Here is a 10,762-nt window from a genome sequence, read left to right as displayed (position 1 = left end):
AAACCATGTGGACACATTAAAATGTTGACCTGATGATGGTGCTAAACGACAAGTCAAAGGATAACCTCTAGAGATCATGAATGTCTGTGACAGATCTCTATTCAATAGTTGTTGGTATATTTCAGTATATATTATATATTTTAAAGTGGTGGACCAACTGATCCATAGAGACGCAGAGCTGCTGCATGGTTAAAAATATTGCTGTGAAAGTTCACAATGATGATGAAGATGTTTCCCTGGTCAAGTCTTTTGATTGAACACTGAAAATCGCTATCATATTAAACTTTTTCAAGCCCGATCCACACGTTAATGTTATTTTGCTTTGCAACAACAGATGCCGACGTGTCCTTTTTATCCACTGCAGTTCTAGTGGTTGAAAGTGGCGGGCCCATCCACAGAGTGTCAGTTTGACCTTAAGGGTAGGAGATCTGTGTCTGGAGCGCCGCCATCACACCACTCACTCCCAGTCTGCTCTCAGAGCAGCCTCCAAACACAACTTGATGTTTACACAGACCTTGACATTCCAATTGCCTCTTAGTAATAAACTCTCCACTCTGCTGAGAAACACACTGTGTTTATATCATTATCTGTTACCTCCTAATGAGTCCAATGCACTTCTAGTTCCACAGTAGTTTTGCAGATTTTTTAATATAACGTAGCTTATTTAATTAAGGATGCCACCAGAAAAGTCAATTTAACATATTTTGTATTATATGATCTGTTTTATCTTTTGAGTTTACGTGAAACCATGCAGCTTGTACTTGATGTAACTTACTCACTATGACTGTAAGATAAAAACATTGGATTTCTAAAATGTCTTTTTTCCAGGATCTATGAAAAACAGCCTTGTGATTACCTTGACCAACATACAGTTCTAAAACAATGGTTTTATTATATCCATATAATGTTCTTTAAATGTTAGTATAATTAGATTTAAATGCGGCATGTGGTACAATTGATGAAAACATCCTCATCAAATGGCTTGGAGTTGGTGGCTCTCTCTGCCTGGTTTGCATCTTCACTTAACAGAATAGTTTTTTGTATTATATTTGTGCCTAAGGGACACTGACATCCTACGTGGAGTCCCACAGGGGTCAATACTTGGTCCATTGCTGTTCAGCCTGCACATGTTTTTTGGGAGCAGAACAAAAATCAGAGAACTTAATGTATGTAACCATAGAATAATACTTATTCTGTTAAATGACTAGCTGAATGCCATACAACTTGCAGCTTAACAACATCAAGGTTTAGCCTCTTTCACTGCCTGAAGTACAGCCAGGTCAAGGCCACATTGCCAACTAAACAAAGGCGCTTTTTATTTATGTAAAAATACATCAGTAAGAGGCTTCTTGTCTCAGATTACAGACAAACTTCTACATACATTTATCTCTTCACAGTTAATGTACCCATCAGGTACTTCTGCAGTTACCACAGGGTACAAGAAAACATTTTGGAGGTCAGCTCATTTGAGGCAAGAGAAATTATAAGATATGGTTTTAAAAAGATACAGTGGGGAACTAGTCACTCCAACCAGTCTGTAACACAGCATAGATAAAAGTATATATATATATATATATTTCACCAGAAAGGCTCTACTCATATGTTTCTTTTAACATACACTTATGTGTCTAATATACTCAAGACTAGCATAAATCTATAGACATTTACAAATATCAATCTTAAATTTGATATTTTGGAGATATTTTTATTATACTATCAGCCTATTGGTAGTACATGGGTTAACAGTATATTTTTAAACAGTCAATTTTGAGTCAGTGTGCAGGCGTAACTCTTTTTCCCAATTACAAAGTTGGGTCCTGATAATGAAAGTGTTATTAGATGTCACATTTGTTTGAGAATAGAATAACTTCCTGCTCTCTGTTCCCCCTGTCCCTGTTGAGCTTGTTTGAGCGGCTGCATAACCTGCTCCAAATTGCCAGCGGACAAGCACAGAAGTTTACTTAAGAGGGGAATAATGACTGGAGACCCACTGCAGAGCTAAATCTAAACTGCTGACCCATGACAAGCTGTCCTCAGACCGTGAGAAACGGGCCTCTTTCCATGCCAAGAATGTGGGTGGCCGGCCTAGTTGCTCCAAAAAGCCTATCTGAGGAGCGTGGCCAGTTGCAGCACTAGAGTGCAACAACAGGTTTTTATGCTGTTGCTGTACCGTGCACATGTTGCTTCTGATGGACCGTGCTGTCATTCTTGTAATCAGTGTCGATGTACGCAAGGAAATGGAGCTGGTAGAGTGCTAGGGGTGTGGGGGTGGCTTGTGGAGAGAGAGAGAGAGAGAGAGAGAGTGGCTGTAATTCCAAAGCAAACACAGTCCACTTCCACTCGTACGGCAGCTTGTGAAATTAGACCAAAACTGGAGAAAGAAAAAAATGCAACTACATTCATGAGGTTAAGTCATTGGAAATTCTTTAGAATTTTGATTCCACTGCTTTTGGTTTTGCTGATTCACTGGCCACACACACACACACACACACACACACACACACACACACACACACACACACACACACACACACACACACACACACACACACACCCCCAACACATCACAAAGTGTGTAAGGCATTGTCTAAAGTAATGAATACTCTGTGAGAGGATAAGAGGCTTCACTGTGCTGTCAGTCTGCTCCTCGCACTGAAGGGGATTTCAGCTCCCCAGGCTTCAAACCCAGAGTCAAGGGGTCACGGTGTTCAAGATAGCAGGGGCCACAATTTGTGTGTGTGTGACTGTGTGTGTGAGTCACTGCATTGCGCCGACACACGAGACGCCATGTGTTTCCACCCAGTTCACTGAAGAACAAATGCACCGTCCTTTTTCATGAGAGTTCCCACAAGAGTCTGTTTTCTCACTCACCCCATGTGTGGGTTGATGCAGCTAGAAGCAGTGAGCAGGAGACGCGGTCCACATCAATTATGTCGTAAAAGAAAAATGAAATGGGACACCTGTTTATGATGTCCACGCAGAAAAAAAGAGTCTAATTAACTCTAAACAGTGGCTGCAACATTGTAAGAAGAAGAAACTGGAGGGTTATATATATATATATATATATATATATATATATATACACATATGTATATAGTATAAGCCAAAAGTTTGGAACCAACTTGTCATTCAATGTGTTTCCTTTATTTTCATGGCCCTTTACATTGTAGATTATCACTGAAGGCATCAGAACTATGAATGAACATATGGAATTATGTACTTAAAAAAAAGTGTGAAATAACTGAAAACGTCTTATATTCTAGTTTCTTCAAAGTAGCCAGCCTTTGCTCTGATCACTGCTTCGCACACTCTTGGCATGCTCTTGATGAGCTTCAAGAACTAACAGTCTCGAAGGAGTTCCCAGAGATGCTTGGGAATGAGAGGGACTTCTCTTTAGTCGTTAAAGGCGTATTCACGTAACAGCAGTCTTTGCAGTGTTTACCACTCCGGATCCCAGAAAACGGAGTGTTTTGTTTTGTAACAAACGTGGAATCTGCATCTACATGCTGAAATTTAGAAATAACGACAAGCATGCTAAGTAACTCCTGACAAACATACTGGCATTAAAACTGCAGTTGAGCTCCGGGCGTCAGACTATGGCTACCCACTGATCCTGAATAGTTAGGAAAGGTTAAATGCAGAGGGTATATAATACTTGTATATGTGAAAATGTACTTGGCACTTACATTTCACAAAGTGAATATATTTGTCTCTGGTCTCCATATGAGGACAATTTGTTATCATAAAGTTCTGGATATTCAAAAACCAAATTACTTTCTGTTCAAGCTGTGGTCAACAGCGATTGGCTGCAGTCACAATTATCAGCACAGGTTGGGTCAACTTTTGGCAACCCCCCCCCTCTTGCTTTGCTTGACTCACTGCAGACATCCACACTGCAACACGCCACATACACTACTGTTTTGCAATAATGTGAAAACATGAAAGTCAACCCATCCAATGGTTGTTATATGGCTCTATTTTAGTCTAGACCAAATTGGATGGACACACACACACACACACACACACACACACACACACACACACACACACACACACACACACACACACACACACACACACACCACACACATACAGACAGACAAGTGAAATGTGTTTACAATTCTCCAATGGGCGAACATATTGTGATTGGTCTTCACTCGCCATATTTTCTTACTCACCCTTTTAGACTTGCTAGAGTCTTGCTAGAGTTGCACTAAGTACTGCAACTCCAAGTCTTATCTGGTCCACTGTCAGACAATGGCATGCACACTTTGTTAATGTTCCACATTCAGTGCTCCGAATGTGTAGTGCCGTCTCAAACTGCCTCTTGAAAAAGTCTGTCAACAAACAACAGAGACTTTGGTGAATGAGCCATTTCAAACCCCATGAATCTATTCCTCCGTACATAAAGGAAGGGACCGTCATATTGAGTCTTGCAGACTACAAGCAACAAGCCCATATTTTACCGACCTGTCTCAGACAGAACAGCAGACATACACATATATTTATTGCACTTATGGAAAAACGTTATTACACAGAACAGATGCATACAACACACAGAATATGGTCTTCATTGTTTCTTAAAAAAGGAATGATTATATTAGTACCACAGTCCAGTCAAGTATTAGAAAGTTAGAGCAAGGGCAGTTATCTTCACTGAGGAATACTGTGGAATTGCACTGTTTCTATGTAGTTAAAAAAAGGCTGCCAGATTTGAAAGAATTTAGCTGAGGAGCCACGTAACGTGTGTTTGATTTTTTCTAGCCTACTAAAATGGAGAGCATCTCTGATCCAGGACTCAAGTGAGGGAGGAGAAGGAGACTTCCAGCGAAGTAGGATCAATCGTCTAGCCAGTAACATTAGGAAGGCTACAAAATCTGCATTAATCTTTGGCAGGGTCACTGTGGTTGGCATGACTCCAAAGAGGGCTATCAGTACATTTGGGTCCAAGGATATACCGAGAACCCCTGAAAGTGCCCCAAAGATATTTGACCAAAAGCTCTGAAGAGACGGGCATGACCAAAACATATGAATAAGAGAGGCTGGAGCGATTTTGCACCTGACACAAACAGGATCAATGTTGGGATATATTTTAGAAAGCCGGAGTTTTGTCCAATAAGTGCGATGTATTAATTTACACTGGATCAGGCCATGTTATGCACACAGGGATGAAGAGTGTACTCTAAGAAGAATATGTTCCCAGAGGGCCAGGTTGAGTTCTTCACCTATGTCATCTTCCCATTGTATTTTGATAACTGAAAGTTGGCCGCTTCTGAGAGAGAGAATTTTTATCATAACATTTTGAGATGGCACCTTTTAATATTGGTGGTGGCAACAGCACACACCTTTTCAATGGAATTTCCATTGCTAAGCAACAGTCTGGACCCTTGCTAACTTCCTGTCATATGATACCATTCGCATACACTGTAACAGGAAATCAACTTGGGTCCATATAGAATGTTTATGTTTATAAATGTGAAATGGGCTATACACGTAAAATACACACAGTAGGCTATATCTGTAGAATACACACAATACACACACAGTACACCTATAATACAACTTGTGGAACTCCCAAGTTTGTGGCTGCGTCCATTTTTTTTAGTATAGTAAGTGCAATATATTCTAGGTTTGATTTTGAAGTAGTCCTAATCCAAAAGTATTTCAATTAGATTACATTTTCTTCATAATCCAGTGACTCCATTTTAAACTAATTTGACCCAACCCTGTCTGTAGCTGACCTCTACTTCAACCTCTCTATGAGGAAATGTAAACAAAATCAATGATATATTATTGTTGTCATTGTCCCATTTGAAGACTCAGACCAAAGCAGACCTTATTCTTTAGCTGTCCCATTTGTCTTACTTAGTTTGCATTGCAGAAACCTTAAACATGTTTTATTTGTCTTGGGCTGCATCTCCTGCAGCAGCAGCAGCAGCAGTGCGGCTCAGCTCAACTCTCTCCTCCCTCAGCACAACTTTAGGAAACTTTAAAAAAAAAAAACGTCTCTTCCTCTCGCGATAGTAACTTGCTTATGCAGCCGCCATATTCTGTGACAGTATTTTGATTCGTATCTGCTGGAAGTGAGGAAAAAGAGAAAAGTGAAGGGCTGTCGAGGGGAGGGGGGGGGCTGAAGAAGAGGAGCTGTCAAAAAGTTATTCCCGAGTCTCTGTCAAACGGCGGAAAGCTAAAGCTCCCTCCCCTGACGCTATTTCGAGGACACACAAGGCCCGGGGCCTCGGTGCAGTTAGCTCTTCGTCTCCCTGGTAGTAGCTGGACTCCTCTCGGCTTCTCCTGCCCCAGCTCCGCGGCCCTCTGGAGGTCCGGCGGCGGTCTCGGGTGTTGAAGGCGGCCCGGGGAGCGGCGGCGGCAGCACATACGGAAAGGTAAGTTACATTTAACCAGACTTTGGCCAATTAGCAGCAGCCGGAAGAAAGCGGCTTTAATAGCCTTACTGTGAAATGAAAACGCATTTCAGCGTCCTGTGCGATACGCGCCTTTATATTATATTCCTTCTGTTTGGAAGAAACTGGAGAGAAAAACTGTTCAGATGTGGAAAAAGTTTTTTTGTCTACAGCAAGTAACGTTAGCTAGCTAAGTTAGCTAACTTGAAGTGTTTGGAGGCTGTTGCCGTCTCGGCCGAGTTGGCAAATCAGTCTTAAGTTCAATACAGATTTGTTAACTTTCCCCCAATGTCCTGAATACACACATGTAACTTTAAATATGTATTATAGGTCTTTTTATTTTACCCAAAAGCTGGCTGATGGTACATGTTTTGTAGCCCATGTTAGGCTACTTTTTCCATTGAGCTCTACTTTGAAACGTCGCTTGTCTGGATGGAAACGTTAATTCACAAAACTCATACATGGGTTATTTGTCTCCAATAAGCCTAAAAATGCAGCAGTTGATGTTACATCTTGTTTATCTCTTTGCTATAGCAGTGACACTGTGTGTGGGTGTGTAACATGGAAACTTTTTTCGTAAGTAATCTACCAATTGTGTGTCAATCAATTGATCAAACATACAAGTTTATATTCTTGTGAGCTTCACTATATGTAGGCCTATCCTGTCATTTTCATAATAAGATGATGCTAATAGAGCACAGTAGTTGTGTAGTTGCACAATTGTGGCGTCAAACTAAAGGAGACACAAAAGCAGGTGATGTGTGAGTCACTTCACCTGTCAACTTTCTGACATTTTTGTCCCTCATGGATCAGATGTTCCTGGTAGTTATGAAGGTTATGTATGGGTGTGTCTGAGCCTTTGACAGCTCAGACGTTGTGATGTGTTCTTGGCATAGTTGAGATGAGAGATGTTTATCCTGTCATATCATGTCATATATGCTATAGGTGTCCGATGGTCTGGGAGACACATGTTGCAACATTTGAACTATTGGTAAAGTGGCACGTGAGTCAGGTAATTGGAAAATCAGAGACATGGAAGTTGTTTCATAGTTTTGTATTTCAAGTTCATCGAAGATCTTTGAGATATTTTCCTGGCTTTCTTCTTGTTGGTCATTTTTACACAGTCTAATTTGTATTTAATCATGCTGATTGCAAACCAAATGTAACACAAATATTACTTTTTGATGACCGGTATGTCTATTTTTTTGTAATTGCAGTGCACGTTTATAAAGCCTCTTTCAATTCAAGGTAGTGTTTGTGGTGGTCCACATGGCACCGTGAAACCCCCCTCTGTGTGTGTGGAGAGAGAGTCACTAGGCTGGTCTACATATTAACTGCAGCCACCGGTCAGGTGATGCAAAATGTTGGTTTTGGCTGGAAAGCTCACAAGCCGATTTGGCAGGTAATCATCATGTTTCCAATTAGTGTTTTTTTTTAAATTCTAAACCTGGCAGCTAAGAAATGTGAATCACTCTTTGAAATCCATCAACTTTGTTACATAAAAGATAGGTTTTCACTCTGCGTAGTAAGAAATCCCAAATTCAAAGTACAACCTACCTGACTCCTGTTATACTCTCCATCCTCAGCAGACATTAACTGACTTCTCTGCCTGTTTTGCTTTGAGTTTATTTACAACTCTAAGGAGCTCAGAATCACTTCTGTCGGCCTCTAAACACCTTCCATCTAAACTGTGTTGTCATAGCTAGACTGTATGAGTGTATATCATTCATTAGCAGCTTGTGCCTGTCTTGACTTGCAGTCAACATTGCACTTCCTGACCAATAAGCTGCCATGGCCAACTGTTTATAGGTGCAGACCCCTAACTGAAACCATGTGTGCCTGTAGCATGGCAAATATGTTGCTAGGAGGCCTTGCTGATTTACCACTCGTAGGAGACTCAGCAGTGAGTACTCAGAGCCTGTATGATAAGTGCTCAGCCAGGATTTTGGTGAGGATCATGCACTTTTACAGAACAGCAGGCTGCTAATTGCTCTGTTTGGATGTCATTTGGCATACGCTAACAGGCTAAACCAACAGGACTAAGTGAGGACACAGATTATAGCTCTAAACTCAAAGTGCCTTGATGCTTGTTGACAGAGGTGAAGAATTGGGCTCACTTGATGTGTTTGCTTTTGTACAATAAACAAGCAGGACTAACACTTGCATTTAAGAACTTTTACAACAAGCTGAAGTTGTGGCATGTTGTTGTCGCGAAGTCTGTGCCAATACTTAAATCTTCTTTCCTGAAAAACCTGTTTCCTGATTTATCATTTGCAGTTTGCACAACAAGTTATCACCAACCCGAGCATAGTATTTTCCCCTTTCACAGGGGGAAGGATAATTACTAGTATGTTTGGATGGAGCACACATGCTAGTTGTTTGGATCAACAGTGCGGAGTCAGTTTAACCCAGGGAATTATATTGGCTTATCTTTCTCGTTCTCTTTGAGTCATAACAGACTCTGAATCAGTGTAGATAATAAACTTAATACATGTTTTCAGGCAGCTCTTTGTCACTGACATGTCCACCTACTGTAGGTTATTATACAGAGTAAAAGTATCGGGGTAAGACCTAAAATGCCAAATGGGAATCAAGTTTGTGGAAGGTTAGGATCCATCACATTATGCCCAATGCTGTAGACTCAGGAAGAGAGCTTGGTGTTTTTAACCCTCCCCCACTCCAGTGTGTGGCTGTCAGGAAGAGAGGCTCTTATTGAAGCCCCCTCCCCCTGTCGAGCTCTCCTGACTTCTCCGCTTTAAATGGAGTCCTCCATTACACATGCTGCTTATGGTCCTCTCCAGTTCAAGGGTTACATTGCATGCATCAGGGCTGACACTGCAAAGTCCACTACACCTTTAGCTGTCACCTCCTCCTGTGCTTCTTAGTTTTGCTGAGTGCATTTTGTAGGTTTTTCTACTTTTGCAGTAGTTTTTAAAAAAAGTATCCACAATTATGATTGCAACTGCACAAGATCAATGTAGGTTTTTCATTACTTATCTGTGACACTTTGTAGTTGTGCATGACTAGGCCTTTTTGTGACACAATAAAGCTGCATGAATTGATTTTATATATTTGTTTGGCCACTTGAAGGCATAATAACTACTCAACAAGCTGACAAACCCCCAGCCTTGACAAATTCTGACTTTTACAGTTGCCTGTTGTTTACACAGCTAGCTGACACTGCATAAGCATTCATTCAGAGATGCGTTTCTGGCCATCTGATATATGCAAGTCCAATATTACCTCTCCTTTAAGCTCTGGGTTGGTCTAGTTCAACTCCAGTGAGTAACATCTGGGTCTTTAGTAGGGTTGGGTACTGTTTACAGTTATACCTGAAATTTGGTTCCAGTGCCCAACAGTACCTTTTTTCATTACCTTCACTCTGTACAGAAATTTAATTTTAGATTTAAAAACAATTCCAAACCTATTTATCCTATTTACTCACTTTACAAAATATAACTCCACTCTCTTCACTCCCAAACTTGTCTCTACAACTTATCAAACCAAATAATTATTCATTTCTTACACTGCACTAAAACTTGTATTCTATTTGCTATAGAAATAAAGTTGCCTTACCCTACAACCTCCACCCTGTCAGTCAGTCACCAGGGCATAGGGGTGGAGGAAACAATCGATACAGGATAGTAGGGCTGAACGATATTGTGTTTTAGCCTGGACATCACGATGTGCGCATGCGCTATAGTCCCATTGCAGGACGTTGCAATGTTCACATAATCCTTTTTTGCTGCTGGATAGAAGAGTAAACTTCCACCGTTCTCCTTTTACATGATTATTACCGGCCGACCCTTCCCCTTTAAGACAGGTAGCCATGTTGGCAGCGTGTGTATGTGACGTTAGTCCGACGGGGTTTATTGTTACGGGAAGTAAAGCTCTCCATGTGTAGAAAAGTACCGTAGGCAGCAGCTGCCGCTGACATAGTGATGCACATAGTTTGATGGGTTGTCAATGAAGCTACTGTAGTCACTGTCATACTGTGTTTTATGTTCGCTGCAAATACGAACTAAATCACCTGATTAATGCAACATAATCACAACGTTTCCTGGCCATTTCCCCCCGCAGAAAGCTGCTACCAGCCAGGCTAAAGCTAACATAGTTAGCCTAAAGAAACAAGCAGAAAGCTGCTACCAGCCAGGCTAAAGCTAATATAGTTAGCCTAAAGAAACAAGCAGAAAGCTGCTACCAGCCAGACTAAAGCTAGTATAGTTAGCCCAAAGAAACAAGCAGAAAGCTGCTACCAGCCAGACTAAAGCTAATATAGTTAGCCTAAAGAAACAAGCTGAAAGCTGCTAACAGCCAAGCTAAAAGCCAATATAGTTAGCCTGAAGATCCCCCCCCCC

General features: G+C 41.1%; 1 protein-coding gene across 5 annotated transcripts in view; it reads left to right on the top strand.

The window, feature by feature from the left end:
* The first annotated feature begins 6,011 nt into the window (after nucleotides 1-6,011).
* The window catches only part of tab2 (TGF-beta activated kinase 1 (MAP3K7) binding protein 2), a 46,631-nt gene continuing 41,880 nt past the window's right edge, over nucleotides 6,012-10,762 (top strand). For 3 of the 5 annotated variants that reach the window (XM_032542427.1, XM_032542428.1, XM_032542429.1), the window contains exon 1: nucleotides 6,012-6,386. The gene's annotated coding sequence lies outside the window, so the exon portion shown is untranslated. The remainder of the gene's footprint in view (nucleotides 6,387-10,762) is intronic. The other 2 variants (XM_032542431.1, XM_032542430.1) reach the window with 1 other exon arrangement.

This window comes from Etheostoma spectabile, chromosome 18 (genome assembly GCF_008692095.1).
Source record: "Etheostoma spectabile isolate EspeVRDwgs_2016 chromosome 18, UIUC_Espe_1.0, whole genome shotgun sequence".
Taxonomy (NCBI): Eukaryota; Metazoa; Chordata; class Actinopteri; order Perciformes; family Percidae; genus Etheostoma; species Etheostoma spectabile.
This window is presented reverse-complemented; position numbering and strand designations above follow the sequence as displayed.